Consider the following 12,975-nt stretch of genomic DNA (forward strand, 5'->3'; position numbering starts at 1 on the left):
TACTTGTTAAATGCTTATCTTATCAATATAGCAACAACTGCAATACAAAATAAATATTCATAATAAAGAGCAAATTCTTGTATGTAAATTCTTGTATGCAAAAACTGTCATTCTTTACAAACACATAGCCTCACAACACAGTCACCTTGCTTAACAAGCAGCTGTTGTCTGATTCAATGTTTTTCTAAAGCTTGTCTATTCGGTAATGAGCACTCTGGGGGTAAAATTCAGAAAAAAACTGTAAGTAATAATCACCGTCATTTTTTGGTTGCAGTTTCATTTTTCACAAGAATTTTAACTATCCAACATCAGAAAAAGAGGTGTACCACTAATCATTCTGGAGAATCTCATTGTGAATTATTATACTTGATCAAATCACCCAATTACTTCAAAAGATTTGTCAGACTAGGTTTTAAAAAAAGGATTTTTCTCAAAATAAAGATCAGAGTCAAAGTGCTCATTGTGGATAACTGGATCAACAATAAAGATGAATAGGAACACAATGTAGTTGAGCTTTAATTTTTTTTTACAAAGAAAAAATGTTCTATTGAAAACTTTCAATGGACAGTAATTTCCAAAAACAAAGCACAAACTGTCAATGAAATCGGGTTCCAGGTGGAAACTGAAACATTTAATAAGAAAATTTGTTTTTTGTATTAACACATAGAAAGAAAATACCATGGTATTGCACTGTTGTTAGTTATTGAGCTTAATTATTATGCTGAGCAAAAGCTATGGAAATTTAGTGTGGGAAATTGGGATTTCGAATTGGTTATTCAAAGTGTTTTCCTTCAACACATCTTTCAATGTGACTGCCTAGCTGTCTGTCATGGACATAGTTGAACCCTAAAGAGCAATCTGCAGAACCCTAATATTCCTCAGCATTCTTCCTGTTAAAACTTAAACTAATGGCAATATGCATTGTGTTAATGTGACTGCGATTCAACTAATTAATTTAATCAAGTGGCAGAAAAGTAGTCAAATACTTAACAATGAAAATTATTACATTATAGAATAAATAAATGTCTAATGGCACTCAGCTAAAATATTTCCGTAAAAAAAATTAAAACACTATATAATCCCCTAGACTAACTTAAAAAGGTAAATAGGTTGATCCAAAATTTCAAATATACTTCATCTTTCCATATGCCTAATTTTCATCTTCAGTCTAGTTGGGAGCAATAATTTGATTGACGGGACTAGCTCTGATAATCTACCCCACAGGGATCACCCCATCTGCCAGCATTGGGTAGAAGTCACTTTGAACGTCTACAATACGTTAAACACTAATGAAGGCAATAGTTCTAACTGTACAGAAGGATTCTGCTTAATACAAAGGGTTAGATGAAAACTTCTGCAAGATTCTTCAGAGTAAACGCTGCCAAACTAAATTACTTTGAAGGGTTATATACAAGAGTCTAACAACATGGTTATAACAAATAGGGAAAATAAAGAGCTCTTCAAAAATGTTGTTCACTGGAGGTTTTTTCCCTCAGGTTGAAGAGAAATTTGAATTATTTGCAATCCCATATTTTTGGTGAAGCTCATTTTATCAGTGAACTTACACAACTTTCCCACTTTTTATGTTTACATCATTTTCCAAGTTAGTAATCTCCCAAACTCCTACTCTCTCACACAAAGTGGTGGTGACTGCAAGCCCATAAAGTTCTTTGGCTCATTTCACTGAGCAAGTACAAGCAAAAGGAAGGTTTTGAATCTCCAACTTTCTGAAAATAACTTAGCTGAAAGAGGCACTGACACAGGTGGACCAACAGTGTTGGCTTTCTCCATATTTGATGCTGTGAGGTGACTTGGTCAAGACCAAGGGTTCATCATTTGAAGAATGGTAGAGGAAGAACTCATATCCTGTGAGTGAAATGGTACTGTTGATTGCATTACCTCTCGAGCGTTCCAGCTGTGCACGAGCAGAGCATACTGACATGCAGTTCTCAGTGTCATACTTCAGCTCATATAATATAAAATATTACACATTTATGAAAATATGAACATTTATATTTTTCTATGGTGAAAACCCATTAGTATAGCCTCTAGAAAAGTTTTTGAAAAGAAAACATCTTAAATAAAATTGACTTAAACCACTGAAAACAAAAACAGAGATAACAATATATTACGAGCAGAAACATTACGGCTTACAAGCTGTGAAGTTTTTTGTTCTTTGAATGAGATCCAAGGAAAAGCTAGCCAGAAATGCAAACTCTGCAAGGCTCTTTGGAACAATGTTCAGAAAGCTGGAACAAGTCATCATACACTGCATAGATAACAAGCAGTGTGGATAACTGTCAAATGACGATGGTGGCAGGTGTCCCAACAGCAGTAAGTAGACTAATCATATGGTAACTATGTACTCCCTGAAGGTGCTTTAGTCACAGAATGATGACATTTGATTATTGGTTGATGATAATCATATCTCAGTGATGTCAGATATAGCTGTTATCTTTGCCAGCCTCAGCTATTGGTACTCCACTACTCAAAGTCAAAGTCTCCAAATTAAAAGCACCAGAATCCAGAGGATATAATGCTAGCTGAGAACTCAATACTGTGCTAAGTAGAGCTCCACCAAGGGGAATGTTTTTCAGAGGGATTGTTAAACCGAGGCCTTCTGCATCCTCCTGTGAATGTAAAATATCCTGTAAAGATATCAGAAGAAAATGCGAGATCTTTAGTCTTCTTGCTAACCAATATCATCAAAACAGTTTATCTGTTCAGAAGATTGGCTGTCACAACTGCCTATTGTCATAACTATGACCTTGATTGTTATTTGATGTCAAGAAGCAAGTTTGATAGAACAGCAAATGCAAAGTACGAGTTTTTGGGATGTCCTGTGTAAATTAACTGGAGCATTCAGTTTTCAACAGTTTTCTTGCTCAAGAACCGGCTATCTTTAGGGCAGGAAATCCTTCAAGCATCAGATGTCAGGAATGGTAGATAGAGCAGATGGATCAGAAATCACTGTACGATTGTAGAGAGATATGCTTATTGGGCTTGCGGCTAATACTTCTCCTCCTTGCCTATAAACGGTAAAATAAAGACACTGACCTCAAAGATTTCTTCAGCTTCCCATGACTTAGGAATTCCATTTTCCACAAGTTAAAAATAAAACAATCCAACTAAGATGAAAGCATGTCCATCTTAACTGATGTGACTGATCTGGAAAATGAGCAAACTGGGTGTGACCAACTGTAGGTAAATTCTTAAATAGGTGGGTTGGAGAAATGAAAAAAAAATCTTCTCACTTGTCACACACAACCTCCTTGTGAAAGTTAAAACTCCCTCATATTATTCAAAAATGCTTAATTAAATAGAATTAAATATATAAAATAATATACAATTGCAAACACAATAGAAGCTCCCTAACAGAACAAAAGTACTCGGTGAATTTCAATTTGTTGCATATAGGTTACAAGACCAAGTATCATTTTAGTTGAAGAATGCCAAAGGATAGTAGCAAATGAAATTGTGTAAAGAACAGCAGAAGAAAGCAACAGAAATCATTAAAGGGATTGAAAATCAAAAAAAAAAATTGCAGATGTTGGAAGTCTGAATTAAAAACTCTGAAGGTCAGGCAGGACGTGTTGTATGATTGCACCGCAGTGCTTGCAGAGGAGATTCGCCAGGAAGTTGAGATTCTGATTCAGATCCAAATTTATTTATCACCTGTAAAGTGAACATACAATGAAATGTGTTGCTTTCTTTAACACCCAGGAGAAACCTGCAAGTGTTGCCACACATTCCAGCGTTAACATAGCATGCTCATGATACTCTCAAAGATTAAAAGTTCAAAGTATATTTATTATCAAAGAATGTGTATATATACACACATATACAGTGCCTATAAAAAGTATTCACCCCCTTGGAGGTTTTCATGTTTAATTGTTTTACAACATTGAATCACAGTGGATTTAATTTGGCTTTTATTGACACTGATCAACGGAAAAAGATTCTCCGTGTCAAAGTGAAAACAGATCTCTACAAAGTGATCTAATTTAATTTCACATATAGAACACCAAATAATTAATTACATAATTACTCACCCCCTTCAAGTCAGTAGTTAGTAGATGCACCTTTGGCAGCAATTCCAGTCTTGAGTCTGTGTAGATAGGTCTCTATCAGCTTTGCACAATAGGACACTGCAATTTTTCCCTATTCTTTACAAAACTGCTCAAGCTCTGTCAGATTACACGGGAATTGTGAGCGAACAGCCCTTTTCAAGTCAAGCCACAAATTCTCAATTGGATTGAGGTCTGGACTCCAACTTGGCTACTCCAGGACATTAACTTTGTTGTTTTTAAGCCATTCCTGTGAAGCTTAAGCTTTATGCTTGAGGACATTTTCTTGCTGGAAAACAAATCTTCTCCCAAGTCACAGTTCTCTTGCAGACTGCTTCAGGTTTTCCCCCAGGATTTCCCTGTATTTTGCTGCATTCATTTTACTCTTTACCTTCACAAGCCTTCCAGGGCCTGCTGCAGTGAAGCATCCTCACAGCGTGATGCGGTCACCACCGTGCTGGATGGTGTGGTTTTGATTATGTACGGTGTTTGGCTCATGCCAAACATAGTGTTTAGTCTGATGGCCAAAAAGCAAAATTTTGGAACCTTTTTCCAGCTGATTTCAGAGTCTCCCACATGCCTTCTGGCAAACCCTAGCTGAGATTTCATATGGATTTTTTAAAACAATGGCTTTCTCTTTCCCACTCTCCCATAAAGTTGCGACTGGTGAAGCACCTGGGCAGCAGCTGCTGTATGTGCAGTCTCTCCCATCTCAGGCTGAAGCTTGTAACTCCTCCAGAGTTGTCATAGGTCTCTTGGTGGCCACCCTCACCATTCCCTTCCTTGCATGGTCACTCAGTTTTTGAGGGCAACCTGCTCTAGGCAGATTTTACGGCAGTGTCATATTCTTTCAATTTCTTAATGATCGACTCAACTGTACTCCAAGGGATATTCAGTGACTTGTAAATTTTCTTGCATCCATCTTTGGACTCGTGCTTTTCAATAACCTTTACACAGAGTTGCTTGGAGTGTTCTTTTGTTTTCATGGTGTAGGTTTTGTTAGGATGTCATAAAACAATAAAACATGAACACTTCCGGGGGAGGGGTGAATAATTTTTACAGGCACTGTATGTGACTATATACAACCCTTGAGATTCATTTTCTTGCAGGCATACTCAACAAAAGAGTTGGTTGTTGACTTCAGGAGAGCGCGGAGTGACCACTCTCTGCTGAATATTGACGGCTCCTCAGTAGAGATAGTTAAAAGCACCAAATTTCTTGGTGTTCACTTGGCAGAGAATCTCACCTGGTCCCTCAACACCAATTCCATAGCAAAGGAAGCCCAGCAGCGTCTCTGCTTTCTGCGAAGGCTGAGGGAAGTCCATCTCCCACCCCTCACCACATTCTACAGAGGTTGTATTGAGAGCATCCTGAGCAGTCGCATCACTGCCTGGTTCGGAAATTGCACCATCTCGGATCACAAGACCCTGCAGTGAATAGTGAGGTCAGCTGAGAAGATCATCGGGGTCTCTCTTCCCGCCATTACAGACATTTACACTACACGCTGCATCCACAAAGCAAACAGCATTATGAAGGACCCCACGCACCCCTCATACAAACTCTTCTCCCTCCTGCCATCTGGGAAAAGGCACTGAAGCATTCGGGCTCTCACGACCAGCCTATGTAACAGTTTCTTCCCCCAAGCTATCAGACTCCTCAATACCCAGAGCCTGGACTGACACCAACTTACTGCCCTCTACTCTGCCTATTGTCTTGTTTATTATTTATTCTATTGCCTGCACTGTTTTGTGCACTTTATGCAGTCCTGGGTAGAATAGAGTAGACAATAGGTGCAGGAGTAGGCCATTTGGCCCTTCGAGCCAGCACCGCCATTCAATGTGATCATGGCTGATCATCCACAATCAGTACCCCTTTCCTGCCTTTTCCCCATATCCCTTGACTCCACTATCTTTAAGGGCTCTATCTAACTCTTTCTTGAAAGCATCCAGAGAATTGGACTCTACTGCCTTCTGAGGCAGAACATTCCATAAATCCACAACTCTCTGGGTGAAAAAGTTTTTCCTGAACTCCATTCTAAATGGCCTACCCCTTTTTCTTAAAAATATGCAAATATCTGATTGGCCAATCATGAGGCAGCAACTTAATGCATAAAACTATGCAGATGCGGTCAAGACGTTCAGTTGTTGTTCAGACCAAACATCAGAATGGGAAATAAATCTGATCTAAGCGACTTTGACCATGGAATATTTGTCGGTGCCAGACAGGGTGGATGGAGTATCTCAGAAACTGCTGATCTCCTGAGATTTTCATTCACTACAGTCTCTAAAGTTTAGGTCTGTAGTCTAGTGTAGTTTTCTCTGTGTTGTTTTACGTAGTTCAGTGCAGTTTTTGTATTGTTTCATGTAGCACCATTGTCCTGAAAAACGTTGTCTCGTTTTTACTGTGCACTGTACCAGCAGTTATGGTCGAAATGACAATAAAAGTGACTTGACTTGACTTAAATCCATTACAGAATTCATGAAAGACCGCACCAACATGGTGTCCAACCAGTGAGCAAAAGACAAACTGTGCAAAAACAAAATGAAATAATAACAATAAGCAATATACAGAAGAGTCTTTGGAAGTGAGTCCATAGGTAGTGGGAACATTTCAGTGACGGCCACAATGCAACAGATATGAGGAGAGAGTGGACAGGCTGCACTTCTCTCTCTTGCAGTAAAGGCAGCCAAGGGGGAAACTGACTGAGGAACTAGAGACACAGTTTAGCATAGATTTCCCTCAACAGAGCTCTCAATAAAGAGGGGGCACAGATTTAAGATGAGGGGGTAGGAGATTTAAGAGGGGATTTGTATAATTTTTTTTCATCGATTAGGTATCTGAAATTTGACACACCGCTTTAGGAGGTGCGCTCATAACGTAACATTCAAGCGGTATTTGACCGAGTGCTTGAAACACTAAGCCATAAAGGGCTTGGGCTGCTAGCTGGGAATTGGAGTTAGTACGGATAGGCACCCAATCACCAGCACAGAGAGGGCGGGCAGAAAGGCCCATTTCTGTACTGTCAGTTTTATAAGTACGGGAAATTAAACAACCAAATTTTGTTTAATACTTGTGTCAATGCTTTAAAATAGCCATTTGAAAATTGTATTCCTTAAGACAGAGTTTGCCTTTTTTTTAACAAAGTAATACATCTGTTGTTGCTTCTGTGTTTCAGTACTAGCAGGCTTAATCCAAGGGATTGACTGAATTTCTTCTCATTTAAAATCAAATTGTATTTTCTGAGTTAGGTACAACAGTTTTGCAGCAAGTTAAAACAAAGGTGATGCTAACTATTACAACTACCTTCTAGCAATGCACAAAATGCTGGAGGAACTCTGCATCTGGTAGCATCTTTGAAGGGAAATGGACAGTTGATGTTTCAGGTGATAACCTGTATAAAAACTCGAGCTCCTCCCCCTCCCCCCACCCTCATGCCAGCTATCTGTCCTCTTTCTTTCCAGTCCTAAAGAAGGGTCTCAGTTTGAAACATTAACCAACCATTTCCCTCCATAGAAACTGCCCAAGCTGTTGAGTTGCTCCAGCATTTTGTGTGTTGCTTCAGATTTCCAGCATTTGCAGTCTCTCTGATGTCTCCAAATCACCTTATACATGTTCCTTTAGCAGCCTGGTGTTGTTATTATTTTAACAATGCACCCCCTCTGCTTTGGGTCATTTAAAGCATTGTCTTCATCTTATGGTAATTGCAGTAATTATACATGGTACTTCCACAAGTTTTGCCTGGTGTTGAATGACACATTAGTCCTTTCGTTACATTAGGCAGACTTATTGTTCTTGACTAGGCCTAGCCAATTAGTTTTTTTTTGCCAATTTCTGTCAGCTGGTACCCTTAAACAATGAAAAGAGGTCAGTCAGATACTAATTTAGAAACCATTCTGATAAGGAATTTATACTTAAAAACAGCAGTACGATTTAATGAAGGTAACAGCTTGGGCCTTGGCAGGCCTACAGCAGTAATTAGAAAGCCAGATGTATGTTTCCAAACTAATTAGTTGAACGTCCAGGCAATGCCCTCCACTAGGATTGTTTGGGATTGAACAAATGTACGCACTAAAAAGAAACAAAGGAAGACCTCAAGAGGATCTCTGGACCCATCCTCAGCAATGAAAGGCTGACAAGCCAGATCTAATGAGTGGCATTGTTTCATTCGGCTAATATTGCAGATTTAATGTTTACACAAAGCTCTCATGCCAGTGTTTCTAATGGTTTCAATCCATATCTCATATAGCAAACTGCATCTGCTTGTGTATTATTTCACTAAAGGGGGAAGAAATCTTCCTCTCATCTACATTTCTAAACAATCTCATGCATTTTTCAAAATACATACAAGCTATCTCTAGCACACTCACCTCTGCAGGCTTAAACCCCGCTCCGGCACCCCCTATTCTGGATTATCATTTGGGAATGCTGCTCTGCCAGAGGCAGTGTTGCTAAAGTACATAATGCATTAAACTGAAGTTCTGAGCCTAATCAAGTGATCTCAAAAAATGTGTCAACATTTCTCCACAAACCAAAAAGAGTGCAGGTTAATTAATTATACTTCTTACTATTCTTTTCAGTTTCCTGTGCACATTTGACCATTCCAACAGTGATAATGTCGTTACAAACATACTGTATAAAAGCCTTTTATGATGTTATAAATTAACTACCTTGTTTGATAACATCAATGCAAAAGACTGAGCTTCAAAAGTAATTAATTGCTTTGAAAGTGTATTGAAGCTTCTTAAAGACATGAAAGGGACTATTTTCTTCAGAGGAAATATAAATATCATTTTTAGCAGACCATTCCGACCTGATTTTGGAACTTGAGTATAGAGAGGTGAGTGGAAAGCAGCGTCTGTTATGACAGTCAAACCCTAAACACTCAGAAATTCTTATCTTCTCCGTGCAGATTACACCTCCCTCAGCTCTTCAACTGGTTCTCTGGATCCCTCCACCCTCCCATTTCCCAGACACTGTTTCCAGCTGCAGCCTTCAGCTGCCGATTTTCACACCTGGCAGCTTGCCAACTGCTGGGAAGGAAAGCAGATAAGGATTACAATGAGATCTTGTCAGACTGTCCATAATCGAGACAAGTTTTCCCATGCTCCCACTTTCCAGCCACCTTTGACATATTAGAATCTGATTGGTCAAAAGGAACCTATTGATTTTCACTGCCGAGCAGATTTTAGCAAATTGGAAATTTGTTAAGGAATACAACATAATCCATCTGGTTCACAATTTTGCTTTGCTCCTTAACAAAATGTGTGGAAGACTTCCGCAACTTTCCTCCAGCAAAGAAGTGTTTTCTGCTGCTGACCCACCCCCAAAACTTCCACCACTGATTTCTTTAGCTGCTCACTTCCCCAGTCACTGCACCACTCATAAAAACAGGCAGTCACCAAGTACAGGAGTTAAAGATTATATTACTTTTATTTATTTACTTTCTCAGCTTCTTTTTTGTTCTATTTGCACAGCCTAAGTTCCCTAACCAAGCTGCTCCACAGAATACTTCACCGACCTTCGAGAGGGAGAATAGACACTGTATTCGGGTTCCAGTGTTAGCTTGGATGGCTCAGTAGTTAAATATATTTATTATTGCTTATAGCAATTGTGTACATTCTTTCCTGCAAAATCGAACCCTTCTGTTTTTGTTGCATTACCTGTTCAGGTTCTATGAATATCAACACTGAAAAATGAGAGTAGCAACATCTTTTTAGATTTTGTTACAAACTGTAGCATCTCTGTTCAGTTGTCAGTACTGGTGTCCATCCCAGTTACCTATATCTTCTCAACCACATTTGTTTTTCAGCACTAACCATCCGAAAAAAAGGTTTTACATGCTTCTGCACTTTCTAAATTCCAACTGTCATGGGCTGGCCTTGTATTCAATACATTTTTGCAACCTTCAATCTGCTCCATGGCACCCTTACTTCTAACTTTGGTGCTCAAATTCCCAGTAAACCAGTGCTCCCATACCCTGGCAGTATTCCTGTTTTGACCTTTACCTTCTCTTAAGTAATGCCTCTTGGAGTCACACAAATAGAAATGTACATAAGTGGTTTTGCTGCATCGGAGTTCCAAGGCGAGTGGCCTCAGCTCTGAATCTGGCAGGCTCCTTGTGTGCTTTCCATCTGTGCTGGGTTGAATGTTGAGCTCATCAAAAAAAAGACAAAAATTTTCTGGTCGCCTCACTACAGGAAGGATGTGCAAACCATCGAAAGGGTGCAGAGGAGATTTACAAGGATGTTGCCCGGATTGGGGAGCATGCCCTATGAGAATAAGTTGAGTGAAATCATCTTTTTCTCCTTGGAGTGACGATGAATGAGAGGTGACCTGATAGAGGTGTATAAGATGATGAGAGGCATTGATCGTATGGATAGTCAGAGGCTTTTTCCCAGGGATGAAAGGGCACAGTTTTAAGGTGCTTGGAAGTAGGTACAGAGGAGATGTCAGGGGTAATTTTTTTTTTACGCAGAGTGCGTGGAATGGGCTGCCGGCAACGATGGTGGAGGCGGATATGATAGGGTTTTAAGAGACTCCTGGACAGGTACATGGAGCTCAGAAAAATAGAGGGCTATGGGTAAGCCTAGGTAATTTCTAAGGTAAGGACATGTTTGACACAGCTTTGTGGGCCGAAGGGCCTGTATTGTGCCGTAGGTTTTCTATGTTTCTATGAAAGACATGGTAATGGTGCTGCCTGATGTGCCACAGTGTGAGGAAAGGAACAACAAGCAGCTTAGACATTCATTCCCACACTTGTCTGATCTATACAGAAGCAATGATCACCATCAGGCATGTCCTTATCTGTAAGTAAAAACTGATTATTCCAGGATCATTCTTGAATGCAAACATCACTGTCAACTTCTCAATTCTACTTTAAATTGCTTCCCTACCATTTTCTTTAGTTTCATCTCCAACAGAAGTCTAAGGAACTCATATACTTTTTACTGAATATTGAGATAACCAGACTAGTGGCCTCTCCCACTTCTCTCTCTTCCATGTTCAGTGACCAAACTACCTCTAAAATTGCTCCAAAACAACTAATTTTGTTAACAACTTTCTTTCCTCCATTCTTAAAGGCGGTGTTGTTCTGTTAAAAATGATTTGTTAATAGCTCAAATATTTCTGAACGCCAGGGATGGCCCTGGGATTAATATTTGGGCCCTGGCTCAAATATTTCTGAATGCCAGGGATGGTATATTTGAAGTCCCTGGCAACTTTGGCATTCTATGCCAAGCTGAAGGTGGGCCATTGCCATTATAAAATCTGAAAGGAAAAGTTCAGGGGCAGGCTGCTATAATGCTTCAGTAAAAGCCCCCACCACCAGTCAGGCCTTGCTTTTGAAATCCAAGATTACTCTGGCAGCAAGAAAAGTTGTCCGCAGGCTAACCAGGTAAATTTTGATGCGGAGTCACCAGAGGTTCAGTTAGATTTGCTCTGTGTAACAATTTAGTGTGAATGTTGCAACTGAAAATTAGGAAGTCAATTCATTGGAACGAATTGGGTATTCATTTTGTGTTATATAAGTAATCAGCAATCTAAAATTTATGGGCACTCGCATACGGAGATTAAGGATGCTCTTTAAAGATGACTCTCATTGTTCATCACTGCAAAGTTTCCTATTGGTTCGCTTGAAAATTTGTGAGAAGCCATCAGTAAACAATTACAAGATGTTAAGTAACCTTGTAGTGATTGGCCTCTTGAGAACTTAGCCCTAATTTGGATTCACTTTGTGATCCAGTGTTTGTGCACTAACCCCATTTTCCATAATTCTCCTAATATACAAAATTCTACCAATCTCTGCCTTGATAAGAATAATTTGATCTGGGAACGTTCCTTGCATCTGACAATTTTTTGATTTTATTCCACGTGGTAATGCCATCATCAGCCAAATAACTGATAATGAAACCGGGGAAGTGATGTTCAATACCAGAGGAGTGAATGCACAACTCTAAGATCATGCTTCAGGATTTTGATATGCGAAAATTGTGAACCTTATTCAATGTTATCTGATTTAGACTTTTTGGATCCGATTTACTAGACATGCCAATTGATACCATCACAGGAGAAGGAATAACAACAAAAATATTGGCATTTTGTTTATATAGGTATACCCTTGCTACTGGAATTTTAAAATCCTAACTGATCAGGTTCAGAAATTTACTTAAACTAATTTAAATTTCAAGAATTCTGTACAGGAATATTGAGAACATTTGGCCTCTTTAGTGCCAGCACAAGAAACAATATGCTACTTAAAACAAAATTCTCATAAGTCTTGCAGCCAACAGACTCCAAACTTCACTACTCAGTAACTGTATTAGGTATGGGCTGGCTAGAATTTGTAACATGCAGTCAAGCTTTAATATACGCCAGCTGTTCAGCATATCCCCTGACATGACACCAGCTTTTATTCAGGAGCAGGAAAGATTCTTGGAGCAAGCACCAGAGTTTCAAACTAGCAAGTCATCATAAATTAATATTCCACTTTAGTAAATATATTTTTCTCCCCGTCTGTATAGCCAACGGGTAGTTTTGCATTATACAGTCAAATTTTACAATCTACTAGCCTCAATACTTCTGTCAAAACCTTTTCACAATAAAACCAGCACAGCTGTCAGGATGCATTTATGTAGGTCACTGACGGAAACTGAATTAAGATCAGAAGAAATAGAAGCAGTAGTAGCTCATTTGGATTCACTTTGTGATCCAGTGTTTGTGCATTAACCCCATTTTCCGTAATTCTCCTAATATACAAAATTCTACCAATTTCTGCCTTGAATGAGAATAATTTGATCTGGGCACGTTCCTTGCATCTGACTGTTTTTTGTTTTTATTCCATGTGGTAATGCCATCATCAGCCAAATAACTGATAATGAAACCGGGGAAGTGAGTGGAAGTGGGAAAGACT

At 39.2% G+C, this 12,975-nt stretch overlaps 1 protein-coding gene across 10 annotated transcripts in view; it reads right to left on the reverse strand.

The window, feature by feature from the left end:
• The window catches only part of atp8a2 (ATPase phospholipid transporting 8A2), a 461,717-nt gene that overhangs the window by 36,498 nt on the left and 412,244 nt on the right, over positions 1–12,975 (reverse strand). The gene's annotated exons all lie outside the window — the stretch shown is intronic.

Source organism: Hemitrygon akajei, chromosome 4, assembly GCF_048418815.1.
Source record: "Hemitrygon akajei chromosome 4, sHemAka1.3, whole genome shotgun sequence".
NCBI lineage: Eukaryota > Metazoa > Chordata > Chondrichthyes > Myliobatiformes > Dasyatidae > Hemitrygon > Hemitrygon akajei.